Source organism: Onychostruthus taczanowskii, unplaced genomic scaffold (assembly GCF_017590055.1).
Source record: "Onychostruthus taczanowskii isolate IOZ18803 unplaced genomic scaffold, ASM1759005v1 scaffold19, whole genome shotgun sequence".
Lineage (NCBI taxonomy): Eukaryota > Metazoa > Chordata > Aves > Passeriformes > Passeridae > Onychostruthus > Onychostruthus taczanowskii.
Window position 1 is genome coordinate 10,023,960 of NW_024499128.1, and position 14,823 is coordinate 10,038,782.

A 14,823-nucleotide genomic window follows, 5' to 3' on the forward strand; every position below is an offset into this window, starting at 1 on the left:
AAATATGATTAATTATATTTGATAACACAGCTTACATTTTAAGTACACTAATTAAGGTTTAAAGAGAATAAAGTAGCCGTGTTCATACTAAGTTTGAGATAAATTACTATTTTAAGACTGTCTCTGAACTTCTGAAGCAGTTTGACAAAATAATTCATGTGGTTTTAATGGTCCTGGTGCAGCATAAGGGGCTGGATGTGCAGAATGTCTGAGCTTCCTTCACGCTATTCATTTCCATGATACATTTTGGAAAAAGGAATGTTCATCTCTCAATTATGTTTACTTGAGTGCACTAACTTAATGAATTCTGAGGGGTTTTTTTTCTTTTAAAACATGAATCTGTAGGGTTTGTTGCAGAGTTATACTTAGTACTATTTTCCTCACAATAAAATTCTACATATTGTTTATTCTTTTCATTATTTTTTTGCCAACAATGACAATTTATTTATTTTTTACTAATTAGCAGCTCACCCCTAATGACACAGTACTTGCATTTTGATTAGTTATTATCTCAAAGTGTGCTCATTTATCCTTTTCTGAAACAGTTATGAAGCCACCCCATGTTTTTATCTGCACAGTTTCATTCAGAAACTGAAGCATTTGGCTAACATTAAAAAATGTGGATTAAATCTTGTCTCATTTATTAGAAAGCTGTTGAAATGCCAGGAATGTTGCTAGTTTTTAACTGTGCATTACATTTTTGTGTGTTCAAAGGGATAGATGTACTAGTAAATGGATGTAATGGGATATTGCTGTGTTCCAGGAGTGCTTCAGAGTTCATATTAGAAAGGCAAAACTTCTCTTAAATTTGAATTTTGCTAATCTGTACAGTATATTTTACTGCTGTGTGCCTTTTTGAAATCTGAAAGCTGATATTAGAATAGCTTTGAAACTGTTGAAATTAGTATTGCAGGGATGTGAAGAAACAATGTAATAATTTATGAATAATTTAATAGTAATTTGATGGGAAACAGCTGGAAGATGAAACAATGGGTTCCTGGGCAATCTCCTGAAGAGAGCTAAGTGACAAATCCTGAGTTATTAACCATTAAGGATCTACTTCCCTCACTTGTGCAACATTACAAATTTTGTGTTGTTGATGCTGAGAATACACAAATCAGGAATTTGCAGATAGTGACAAGGCCTTGTTATCCTGATATGTGAGAGTTTCCTGGGAATCCTTACAGGGAACAGAGCAGAGTGACCAAGGCAAGCCTTCAGTGTCTGACAGTGAGATTTGCCTGAGTTCTCTACAGTTTGGGAAAATTGCAAGTAGAGCTGTGTATGCCATGTTAATATAAAGATCCTGATTTTCACCTGCTGTGCTTTCCTCTTGCTCTTACCCCTTTGGGATTGCTGGGGCAAAATCACCTCTAACTGTGGTCCTGCTTACAAATGGGAGAACTGCAACACTGCCTACAGCAGGGCTGAAATACACCTCAAGTTTTCCATATAAATTCCATTTCCCTGGTCAGAAATTTTGTCTAAAAGGGACACTTGAGGAAACTTGTCTGGCGTGTGTAGGAGTCTCTGAGTACTTCTGCAGCTGAAATGCCCATGCTGGAAGTGTGAGCCTGCTTGGAAGTTTGATAGATGGTGCACAGTGAGTCTGATACGTTCAGGAGGTGACAGATTTAGTGTACACACACCAATCATCAGAGCACTCTGTGTGCAGTAGGTCTCAAAATATTGGAAAAGCCAGAGAGCATCCACTCACATCTTGCTGTCCATGAAATTTGGGAAGTAAATACGGCAGCCCTATAAATACAGGAAAGATGAGACATGGAGAGGATGCATATAAAACTGTGAGAAATGGAGAAACATCTTATGGGAGCTGCTTATTGCCTGTGGAGCAAGTTGTCATTTCACACATTTTTTGTGCACCAGGAGGGATCAATGTCCCTGATCAGTTTAGCCAGTGATCCAGTTAGGCTGATGCATCAATCTCAGTGGATCTCCTGCTAAACTGATCAGGGAAATTGATACAACCACCTTGTACGATGCTCTTTAATCTGATTAAAAGTACCTTATATTGCTAAATCAATACAAAGCTTTTTTAATGCTCTTAAACAAGCTTACAATGATTTGGCTGAATCAATCAGCCATAATTTCATGTGTCAGCTGTAATAATGACTTCTAGGAGTGACATTGCTGTGGTGCATGAGGAGTGAGGACATAAACAGTGCTAAAAATAGGGAGAACAGTGGTGCTTATGGTGAAATTCATTCAAATGCTTGGTAGAGTTAAGTCTTGCTAATGCAAAAACCTTAATTTCCATGTACTTAACAGGTCACCATTTTTATGCCATAAAAAGTATCCTTATGTTTGTGTGCATGGATTCATCTCACTGATGTGGGAACAGAGTTGTCCTTAGGTGAGAAGTACACCAAATCAAAAGTAGCACTAGTTCTGAGAATAAAACATCAGAAATTCTTGAGATGTTTCAAGGAATGTTATTTAATTGACTCTGCAGTAAGGCTTTCCTAGCAGGTTTAAGGTGCTAAATGTTGATGTATTTCTCCTTCACTGTGTACCAGTATTTAAGACACTTATGGGGAGAGGCCCTGCCAGCTCTTCAGCATCTCTGGGAAACCTGTGCCAGAACCTCACCACCCACATCAGGAAAGATTTCTTCCCTATATCCACCCTCTTTTAGTTTAAAACTATCCCCTCTTGCCCTACCACTGTGTGCCCTTGTCAGTTGTTCAGGGTAGGGGGGAGAAAAGATCAGTAAATGGCTTTGCTTTCAGCTTTTTTTAGATCCTACTCTGAAAGCATGCATTGCTGTGACATTTTCTGGGAGAAAGTTTCCTTTGGGACACAGGCAAATTTTTTTTCATACACTCTATTTAATTTAAGTGCTATTGTTACTCAAAGTGGAATTTGCAGCAAATAACCACATATTAGTACCTATCCTAATGGTGTTGGTAATATTTTGTTAAAGCCTCCAGATAAAAACAGGAATAGGATGATGAGTTGCTCCTAAATGAGTGGGTATGTAAAGTCAACAAATCCCTGTATAATACATAAATGTGAAGCAAATGGCCTGCACATACTCCTGAGGTTGTTGTTATAGTTTATGACTTAAGGCAACTAACAAATGTGCAGCAGAGTCAGTGGGACATGATGATGTGTGTTTAAAAATTTAAGTCCTAAAAGTCACTGTCATCCCTTCCTTGCTTAGTGCAGTGTGGGTGTACATTCATTTTGGCTTTTGTGCATTCTCTGTCACCAAAGCCTCAGCCTGGTATTTTCAAGAGGTGTTTCTAGAACAGAATGATGGTCTGTATGTGCTAGAAAAGTATGAAGTGGAGAATTGGAGAGGAGACTAAAAGACCAAGAACAAGAGAAAATGAGCAAGGAGAAGAATTAGGGTTTCAGGTGTTTGTTATTATTCTACATTCCCCAAGAAGTTCTAGGAGAGACTTCACATTACACCCAGACAGATTCATTTCCAAACACACCAGCAGAGAAATGTGGAGTTACAGCTGCACTGTTATCCAGGGTCTTGACTGATGGGATGATTTTGCCTGTTTCCCTGCACATCTTACCAAAACTAGCAGCTCTCTAAAGGTGGCTGCATCAAAAGAAATTGCTGCTCTGGGATATCGAGTATTCTGCTTGCCTTGCCTGCCTGTACTTCATCAGGCTTAAAAGCAAAGAACATTTAACTTTCTTTACACGAGCACAAACAGTACCTTGGAGAGGCACAAAGGACAGCAGCACCATCAAGGTCTACAATTGCCTTTCACTTGTGGCATTGAGGAATTAAATTCTTAGTACTCTTAGAGGGTTTTTTTACCTTTCTCTAAGTGAAGCATTTTTCAAAGAAAAGGTTCATTCCAGCCATCAATTCATTTAATTCACTTTCTTTAAGAAGAAAACTTCTATGCAGACGCTATTACTGTCTTCATTAACTTCCTTACAGTGAAACTGCTCTTCCCCATGTAAGCTGCAGTTAGATGAATATTAACTCATGTCTTTTGACAGTGGAATTATGTCCGACACAAAACAGGAAAGTTCATTTTTGGTGTATAAAAGCACTCCTGGGGTGTCCCTTTCAGCAGGATGGACATTTAGTCACTTCATTAACTCCTTAGGAATCAAAAGGCTTCAAAGTGCACTTCATCCCCCTAGTCAGGAATGCTGGACTGCACTGCCTTCAGGTGCACATGGGTTAATATCTGTGTGTTGCACTCACATCCATTCATTATTGCATGGATTTGGTCATTATTAACTCTTAGAAACCAAAGTTGCTGGCAGATCGTGGAAATTAAAATACATTAAGCACAAGCAATTCTCTCATGACTTGCTGTGGTTTTGAACACTCACAATACTTTGAAAATAGGCAAAGCTGGTGCAAATTTATTAGACATTTGTTGAAGTAAAATTGTAAGTGTATTAATGGCAGGCTCAAAAAAAGTAGTTGTAGCTAAGTAGGCTTTAAAATATGAGGAAAATTAACGTATCTAGGAATAATACATCAAATTTGGGGCTGATAATAGCATTAGATTAGGTTTTGCTTTGATGATAGCAGCTGACTTAATGTGCCATGTATATATTTTTCACTTTAAAACAAACACTACTTCATTTTTCTGTGAGCAGTTCTAGTGGCACAGAGCATCTCTCTGCAAATACCAGCCTGTCATACAACTTAAGCCAGTTGCACATAATTACTTTTCACATACACTGGATAATACTTTCATTAAGATCATGATAATTATCATTACTGAACAATAAATTCAGAGACTGTCAACTCTGCAATGTATTAGCTGAGCAATAATTTAAAAAATAAAATTTTCAGATCTCCTATCTGATAATATCATAGAGTGAGAGTTCTCAGCAATAAGATGTGAAAAGCCCTGTAATATTTGGTTTATCTGTATGTACCTTTCACAGGCTCCACATTAAGGTCAGTAAGTGAAAAAGAAGAAAATTTGCTAGAATTAAATTATTCCCTTAAACTAAAATTCATCACCACCACTCTGTAATTAATTTATTTAACCAAACTTCTGCACTGAGTAACTTCAGTTTGGAGGAACAGGCAGCAGCAGGAATCATCATCCACTAGTTTCAGTGTTGTCCCCAAGGCCTGTGTGGGTATGAAGGACTGTAGGGAAATCTCCCATCATCTCTTGGAGTGCTCAGTTTGAGGAGTGCTGGCGCTGTCAGGGGCTGTGTGAGCATCATCGTCTGTCAGGGCTGCTGTGGGTATCGCCGTGCTCAGCAGAGGGAAACAGCAGCACCCCAGGGAAGCAAATCCCAGCATTACTTCCCAAAGCTGTTTGACTTGTCTGGATCCAACCTCACTGCTTTCCTCTCTGCACATCGTTTGTTTGCCACAGGTTTCAAACATATGTGTCAGAAATTAATTTATTCAGACCTCTCATCTTCCCGGGGTGATTGTTGTTGTTTGGTTTGATGGAGGGGGAGGAAACTGAGGTGGCACCTGGGGACCACGGGATGCTGAGTGCAGGGTGGGTGAGAGCAGCACAGCCCTTGGAGGTGGGACAGGGACAGCAGGAAGAAAACATTGCTGCCAAAAGAAAATGCCTTTTAGCAAGGCTCATTTGGAAGGGGATTCTTCCCAGGAGAGACACTCGGGCTGATGAGATGAGAGGCACATTTTGGGATTTGACCAATATGTTTCATTACAAATTTGGACCACAAACCACAGAGGGTTTTGTAATGTATGTTTTTTTCATAAGCCAGGGGAAGTTGCTGCCATTATGGTAGCACTGTAAAATCCATATCTTTGCTAGAAAAAAGTGGATGCTTGGAGCTAATATTGTGCTTTAATGGGCCTCAGCTGCTCACAGTATCTTCCAGGACAATCTTCAGCAGCCGTAAATTTCAATAAAACTTCAAAGATCACTGTCTAGGAGGAAAATCTGACTGTTGGATATTGTTTTTCCTATGATGATCACATATGAGGAACAAAATAATTTTGTGTGCTACTACCCTTATTAATCATAGATTTGGAATTTGTAAAACAAAGGCAATGGAAGTGTCACTAGAAGGAAACCTTTTTTGCTCTAAGCATGATTTACTTATCACAGCTAGCAGTGAAATTGATTTATGAGTTTGTTGCTTTCTGGGGACAAATGTACTTTGAGAAAGAAAATATGGACTGTGAAAGAAGTGTTAATAGCATTACTTTGAAAGTGAATTATATACTATTTTTTAAAAACCGTCCTCAATCTAGAGGTGGGTAAATATGAAGACTTGTTGTCATTGTATTTTGAGGCTCACTTTTTGCATCTGCTGCATTTTCTAATCAGAACTAAAGATGCTATTAGGAACAAATCATGAATATAATCCTTTAGTAACTAATGTGCTTTTGTGGAAAACCATTTTTCTGTCAATCTTTGAGCTACTCTGGCTACAAATGGAAATATTTTAATATGCAGCCAAGATAAGACTATTTAAAAGTGTTGCAGTCATTCTTAAGAGCAAATATGCAAAAGAAAATTATTGCTTTATACTTAAAAAGTGGCAATTGTTCATAAATCCCTGGGAACAATTTATCTCCTGTGGCCCCTCACATATCTCTGCTTTTATGGAAATAGATGCAAAATGCTTGTGCTTTATCAAATATAGCAAAAGGTAATGTCTTATGTTTACCAATCAACTTTTATTAATCAAAACTGACTGAAGTTAAAAGGTATCTGTCAGTACTTCTGGCTCTGTACTACAAAGGATTGTTAATTTTCCTTCTATGCAGGAAAGGACAAATTCTGTCTTGCCTCATGATTCCAGTGGATTTTTATGTGATGTGAAAAGGTGCTAAGACATATAAGTTTGTAGCTTTAAGATACAGGTTTATGTGGAATACTTTAAAAGCCTTTCATTTTGGCAGATTTACTTTTATAGTGAAAACTGCTGTGTGATTCAGGAAGAAAAAAAAAAAAAAAAAAAAAAACCAACCCAAAACCACAGAACCTGGATCCCTGGGGATGTTTTGTGGCTTTTGTGGTTGATTTGCATCAAGTCTACTTTGTTAACAGCATTCAACTTGAATTTAAAGAATTTGCTACATGGGAGCAAAAGCGAAGCAGTTTTGCATTAATTAGTGCTGCAGGGAGAGGCAGGAGCTGGCAGCCCTGGGTGCCCAGAGCTGGGAGTGGAGCTGCTCTGTGCTTGGCCTTCACCAAACAGGTTCCAAATGAATTTAAACCATTGCAAACGTGCTGTCTGCTCTTCCGTGGGTCAGGCTGATCTGTGTGAGAGGAGGCATTTTTGGCTCTGGTGAAACTTTGCGATTTCATCTTGCAATTAGAAGTGAGAAAACAGTCGAATTCTGCCAAAATTTGTGTGAAAACTATTTATCTGCTTCTTGTTAGTGCTACATTTTATTTCTTAATACACACCTGTGGCTGTTTTTATGTATTACACAGATCCCTTGTTTTACATGAAAGGACCAATTCTAGACAGAGACAAGGCAAATGTTTATTAGGGTGAGCACAGCCAGCACGTGCTTGCTCAGCTTCACTCTCTTTGCTTTTCTCACTAAATTCCCTCTTTGCTTTTCTCTCTAAATTTCTGCCACTCGAGTGGGGAAGGAGTGGAATAGATCAACCTGCTTTTCATCAGAGCAGGGCAAGGGGAATGGATAAGGAGTGGAAATGCTGGAGGAAATCTCTTCCTTCCCTCACCTCCCAGGAGTGTCAGTGTCCTGGGAGTGTGGCTCTCACTTTTATTTAGTTTCTTCCCCAAAAAATTTTGCTGAGTTTCTCAACCCAAACTCACAGCAAACTCCCTGTACTGCCACTGATCCATCCCAGACCTCTGTCCCCCCTGGAACTGCCCTGCAGTCTCTGGAAAACTGAACATTGCCAGCATTTTCTGTTTGTTGTGGCTTATTTGAAGAATCAGGAACTAGTGTGTCATTGAGAAATAACAGGAGAACAAATATCCAGCAATTTCAAGCTTGTATGTGCCTGACTCCTTGAATTCTCAGAACTGAAGTCTAAAGGAGACCTTATTTAGGAAAAGCACTTGAAAGCATTGCATCTAAGGGCTGTACTACAATATTTCTTGTATTTTTTTCTAAAACCTCAAAGCTTATTCACTTTATAAAATGGGGTTTTGCTAGATTTTACTCAATGATTTTTCAAGAAACTGCATTTGCTGCTGTCATTCAGCAGCCACGACCATTTGCAAGAATTTTAACAACTCTGCTGCTGCCTGCCAGCTGCCACGTGCTCCTTCCCTGCTCCCAGCATAAAACCTCCTTGCTGCAAGAGGACTGCAATACTTTCATAGTAATCACTAGTTCAAATCACTGATTATTTTAAAACATCAAATCTCATTTTTGGCAATCCATCATCTGTTTCCATGGGAACTGAAACTGGCCTCAGCAGCCAAAAGAAGCAGAGTTTATTGGGATACTTACACATTTCAATGGCTGTTGTTAGACAGCTGCATTTTCTGTTTACCCAACAGATATTGCTGCAACAACCTCATAATACACTTTAAAAATTCCATATACATTTCATTTTAATGCATTTATGTCTTTATTCATATTTTTCACAACTTAGCAGAAATATTATGATGGGGGAGAGGGAAATGTCAGTAATTTCCATCATATGCAGTCGATATTGGATGTTTCCATGCAGTGTCTTGATTAGTGTTTTAACTAGGGCTGTGACAAAAAAGAATGGAAAAATGCCCTACCTTGAGGGGCTAAAAACAGGTGGAGGCTCCCACCTTTCAGGTGCAGCATTTTCCCTTGGTAATCTTATCCCAGAGTTTCTGCTTTCCAAAGTTTGATTTCCTTCATACCTTTTGCCCCAGAATAACCATTTCCCCAGGCCTGCAGCTCATCCTTCTGCTCCAGAGCTCAAATTCTCTTAATTCCTGCTATTTCACCACCCTTTTTAATCCCCATTGATCAAATCAGCAAGGAGTAGCAGTGTGGATTTGAAAATGCTGTTTTGCTGCAGATTTGTGTGGAGTATTTCAGTATCAAAAGGAGTAACTGGGCAACTAATTGAGTATAGTGTTGATATGAATATGTATCAGCTTTTTTTTCTTTTCTTCCACTGCTTTAGAGTGGAAATCATTATTTTGGACATTGGCATTATTTTGGTTCAGAGTGAGGCAGCCATTTAAGACAAATCTCAAATTTTGAAAAATTGTTCTATTTACAGACCTTCTATCAAACAAACAACCCTCATCTTCTCCCATCTTCTGATACTGATTTTATCATAACAGGGGAAGCTGGCTTACAATGAAGCATTGTGGGGCAAAATAGATCATATTTACTAATAAACATGCTGGAATTAAATTCAAGATTATTTGTCCTGCAAAATAGGGGGAGAGAGGGAATTGTTACATGCTCCATCTAGTGCTGAGGTGCAAGGGGAGAAATGCTGATTTTTCCAGGCTCCCACATGAACTCTAAGGAGTTTCCACTAACATGAAACATCTCATAAAGCTACTACAGAATCTGGAAAAACTACTGCCTATCTCTGCTTGTCAGCTGCTAAAGCACTGGATCTTGGTTACATTCAGATAAATTAAGGGAATTAATTTGTTTAATAAATTATTTGTTTAATAAGGAGACTCAGTTCCCTGATTTGTTGGGTGACTCCCCCAATGAAGGAATTTCTAATTCTGCTGCTAGTCTAGTGAGTCTTTGTATCTTTGGTTGTGACTCTTTCTGTCCCAGATCTAACCTGGGAGTAAGTTTAGTGGAAGTGCCTTGAAAATTCTCAGTTCTTGCTTCTTTCTGTGCTTTTGCAGGGCTGATCTCAGATCATGTAATCACTGGTGCAGTATTTACCACAAGAACCACTTTCTAAAGAAAATATCTGCCCTCACCTCTTTGTGTCAGAGTGTTTATCAATAATTTATTCACATTTAGCATAATTATGAACAATTCGAGCTATATTTTCACACAGATGGATTTTTCTGCACTCATAGGTAATTAAAAACCTACTGCATGAGGGGCTGATAAATAACTGGTAAGAAATGGCTGAGAGTGCACAGCAAGAGGGTGAGAGCAGAGAATATTGTACAGCTGCTTTGCTGGGATATAGATCTGGTACTGATTACACCCTACTCTGGTTTTAACAGCATTATTTGAAGTGTAAATTCATTTATTTTTAATAATTTTTAATTTATTTTAGAAGAAGCAGTGAAAACACCTTGAAGGAATCCTGTAAATAGGTATTTATTGTATGTTGATTTAAAGAAATATTCCAACACAAGAAATAAACTAACATGCCACTCATAATTTAATAAAAACAGGGAGTTGGCAAAACCTTCTTATTCCAGAGAAGTAAAGAGAAGTGTCTCTTTAATACTAGAATGGCTGATGGTTTCTAATCCATAGCTGTCAGTGCTAATTTCACTAAATAAAAGACTTTATGGTGCTGAAAGGTTCACTAATCAAGATTCATAAAGGTACAATTCCAGTTGTCATCCTCTTGTCTCTTTGGGAAGCCACTTTTATACAGGAAACAATTCCTGAGTGGAAAAAATCCCAAACATAAAGTAGAAAATTGAGTGTGTAAAACATACTTTGCTTTTTCTGGTGAAACCTTGAAGGTGGTGCTGGATGGATAAAGGATCTGGACATCATGCCTGAATTTTTGAATTATTTAAGCAAAATTATTTCATCAGTAGGAAAATTTCTGATTGACGATCATCTTTTAGAGTTCTCTTTTCCTTGCTGGGAGGATTCTGTCAGTGAATTGTGGGGTGTCTGAGTGCTGTCAGTTCCTCTGAAACCTGCTGCACCCCATGGGATATTCCCTTAATCTGCTCTAACACATCCTGTGACTGGTAGGTGTGAATTTTAATCATTTCTGTAGTAAAATACTCATTTTCATCAAGTGCAGCACATTTTTGCTCATTCAGTAGGTTTGTTTGAGGTGGCACAGATGGATTGCTCTCCACAAGAGCAAAGACAAGACATTCTATTGATGCACTTCAGATTTTCTGTAGCTTTCTGTTAGGGTAAAGAGCTCCTACACCATAGAAAAGAGTCAGCACTACAACAGATCCAAGCTACCCAGCCAGCTGCCAGGTGATTTCCTAATAATTCAAGCTTTTAAATTTCCTAATACTTCATTTACACCTCTGAAATAACACAGTAATAAAACCTCCCTTTGTATAGCATCAAAGTACTTTCCACAAGGTTGCAGTTTTAACTCCCATGCAGATCTTATTAAAAAAAAAAAATCCATTGGGTCGTTCCTCAAATGCAAATGTCGAATCTCTTTTTTATTAAATTGCAAAAGGGATTTACCAGAATTATGAAAAGAACTCTGAGCTTGTGCTTTGTAAATGCTAATATAAAATCTAGTATTTTAATAAGTTTTTTAAATTTACATTTTTAAGTTCATTGAGGGAGCTTTGAAGGTGCACCCTCTCCCTCTGACATTCACTCTCTGTTCCAACACTTCCTACTCCTTTAATAGAGTCACACTTAAGGAGCTCTTTGTACTTTAATCTTTTAACCATTACAGAGAGTCACAGAAGATCTGCTTACCCTCTGGTTTATATCAGAATTGTCCTGAGCCATTTCCCTGTGTGAATGGCTCATCTTACTCTTTCCAAGTCGAGCACAGGGTCTGCATCATGAATGACAAAAGGAAATGGTCTGGGCTTGGGGTTTGGTTTGTTTGGGGATTTTTACCATGAGTTGTACCAATGAAGTATTTGGTGGATCTACATAAATGTTCATTTCTGTATTTGCACTCAAGCTTTGGAATTTTTCAGCTCCTGGAAGAATTTAAAATCAAATGCTTGGGCTGCAGGAAACCACCTCTTTTTCCTTTGGATGGTTCTGTGTTACTGTGCACACTTATCTTTCTGAAAGCTGAAATAATGGTAAAGGTAATGAAATCTCATGCTTCAGGGCATATGCTAATGCCTACAAATCTATTTCACATTTTGTGAGGTTAATTAGTTAATATGTGTACAGCATTTAGAACATAATTAATTTTAAATTTAAGCCAGGAATTGCTACAGACTGATCTTCTGTGGAACTCAAGAGTTAATTTCTTCTGTATACACTGTGAAAATGAAGAACAACATTAATTTTTACGTCATCTGTGTTTGTTACGGACAGATCATTTGTCCCACAAGAGTAATTTCTGCTACATTTAGTTTGTTTAAAGAACAACTAATCCTGGTTAGCTGGATCATAAGATCATAGCTGCCTGATGAACTCTGGGAGGCACTTGGAAATGCTTTGGATTCACACGTCATCCTCACCCTGGGAACCCTCCCAGAGCAGAGCTAGGGCTGCTTTTCCTTGCAAGGGCGATCTCTCCATCACGGGATCAGAAGAGGCTTGACATGGATGCTGCAAAATTTCCAGTGTCTGGAAAGGAGGATTTGTAATGGGAAGATGAGAAGTGAAGCTGGAATACATTTGGGTAGTAGAAGAGTGGATGTTCACAGACAGAATTTTGAATAGTTGTGGTAGACAGGAGGGAGGAAATCAAACCCAATCTCTTCCCTCTGTGCTCTTTCTGTGGAAAAACGGGTTATTCTCAATGCACTGAGTAAATAAAAGCAAATAATAAAAAAAACACTGTCGAAAATTTGTTCAGGGATAGCAACCTTGACTGAATTTAGGGGAAGGGCTGGGCTGCTTTCACTGATAATTTTAGTTTTTCCTTGTCAGAAGATGCATGTAACTTATCTTTGTTACTCAATCTGTGTGGATTTGCACTAGAAAAAAGACATTAATATAAGATTTTCACCCCATATTATTTTTAATTAATAAAATAGCTCAGAATTAGATTTGTAATTACAGATTGGCATCAAGCTGAAGTATGTTGAAACAAGCATTTCTCTACGAAGCCTATTTCCACGGAGCCCAAAATGGTTGATACTTGCATTACATGTTGTGCTTGTTTGTTTTATGATTTTTCCTGGAACTATGTTTGCTGTCATTTGCAAACAAGAGAGATCAGTCTGTTATTTACTGAGGCTGAGTAAATCACAGAGTATTATCCAGTTAGGAGACAGTACACAGAGTAAGCAGATCAGGAAAATGTATTTCAATGCCAGCTTCATTAAGTCGATAATCATCTCAATATATTCCCTTACAATTTCAACAATTAGTAGCCATAGTTTTCCTCTCGTGATTATCTTTAATCATTGGCACAAAAACATCTCCAAGAAGAATTCCATGGTAATCAGAAACTTCCAGAAAAATGTTCTTGATGTGTGGAGTGTTGCAGCAAGCAGTCACAGGACCCAAATTTGCTGGTTAATTCTGTATTGTGAGGAGAGGAATTCATCCCAGGTGCTACAACAGCAGCTCATCTCTGAGGAAACACCTTCATTTCTGTCAGAAACCATATGCTCCTTCAAAAAATATCCTTGTTCCCAGATACCTCAACAGCAGGACATGGCCTCATGCAGACAGTGCTGGTGGCTGTGATGGCCACATTAGGGTGGTGTTGGGATTTAGGATCCTGTGACTGTTTCCTGGCAGGATTAAGGGAAACTACTCTGCTCTGGAAAAACACTTGGTGTGTTCTTAGCTTTGCTCACTCAATAACTTTTGTGCTGGGGTTTCAATTTCAGTTTCTGGTGTTTCAGCCTAAGTTTCTGAAGGTTTTCTCTTTTTTTATTTTTCTTTTTTTTTTTTTTTTCCCAAAATTTCTTCAGAATTTTCAGGAATATATTAAAACAAACCAATGAATTGATTCACAGAACATAGAAGTAAATAATGCCATGAGAAATGGAAGAAATGCTCTCTCTTGAAGTTGCCCTGAAGTGGGAGACAGCGAGGAAAACCTGGAGCTGGCTCTGCCCTGTGTGTCTCCTGCAGCCCCTAGAAATCCCCTGGACGTGGCCACTGCCTGGCCTGACCCAGGTGTGGTCACAGAGCAGCTCAGGTCAGTTTAGGGACTACCTGTACTGGGATTCCCACCCTGATTGTGTCCAAAATCCACATGCTAAAGCCAGTTCTGCATCTCACAGGGCTTTGTGCTTGCGATGTTAAACATCTTGTGGGTTTTGAGGAATCTTGATATTTAGAATTATGACATTTGTTTCAGAAGCAAAATTCTACAATCCAAATCTTCCTATTCACTTTGTTCCTGTCTAAAGACGAGCAAGAACCTGGTATTTGCTTTTCTTTTCAGAAGTGTCTCATAATTGAAGTAAATAAATTTCAAAGGTGTCTAGAATTGCACATACACATTAGTCTGGTTTGAATAGAGTAGTTGGATTTTTGATGTGAATCTTCAGTGAGGAATGAGGCTCCATGAACATCTTCTGTTCATTCAGTGTAACTGCTCATAGTATATTATTATTTTTAGTTGATTTATAGATTTTAAGTAAATGTTTATGTGAGATAGGGTGTTGCAGTATGTTTTTCAACGTGTCATAAAATTTGCTGGGAATCATCTGAATTGATCACACCCAGAGTGAAATACACTGATAGAGCGTTTCCATGGTGATTTCTTGTTTTTTCTGATCATGTCTTTTAATTCTCTCTCTCTCTAATATGTTAGACAGGTTGTTCTCCCTGGAAGCTCATGGACTGCAAGAAGCTTCAGTATTTTCCTGTGCTCCCTGCTGCTTTGTGTATTCTGTCACTGGCATAGTCACTTAATTATCTGACAGGCAATAACTGCTCTCGGAGGGAGTAAAAACAACTGTTGAATTCGTTTCTAAATTATATCATATTGCTCTGTTCGAAACCTCTTTTAAATAAATGTTGAGGGTAGAACTATTGATGTGATTTTTAAACTTTAAATTTCAGTTAGTTCAGATCATTTTAAATAGTCCTGCAGCAAGAATAAATCAGTTTTTATGACTTATAACTTTCAATTACCGCCTTCGGTG

General features: G+C 38.3%; 1 protein-coding gene across 4 annotated transcripts in view; it reads left to right on the forward strand.

Annotated features, from left to right (window-relative positions):
• The window catches only part of SDK1 (sidekick cell adhesion molecule 1), a 384,804-nt gene that overhangs the window by 119,341 nt on the left and 250,640 nt on the right, over positions 1 to 14,823 (forward strand). The window lies entirely within an intron of this gene.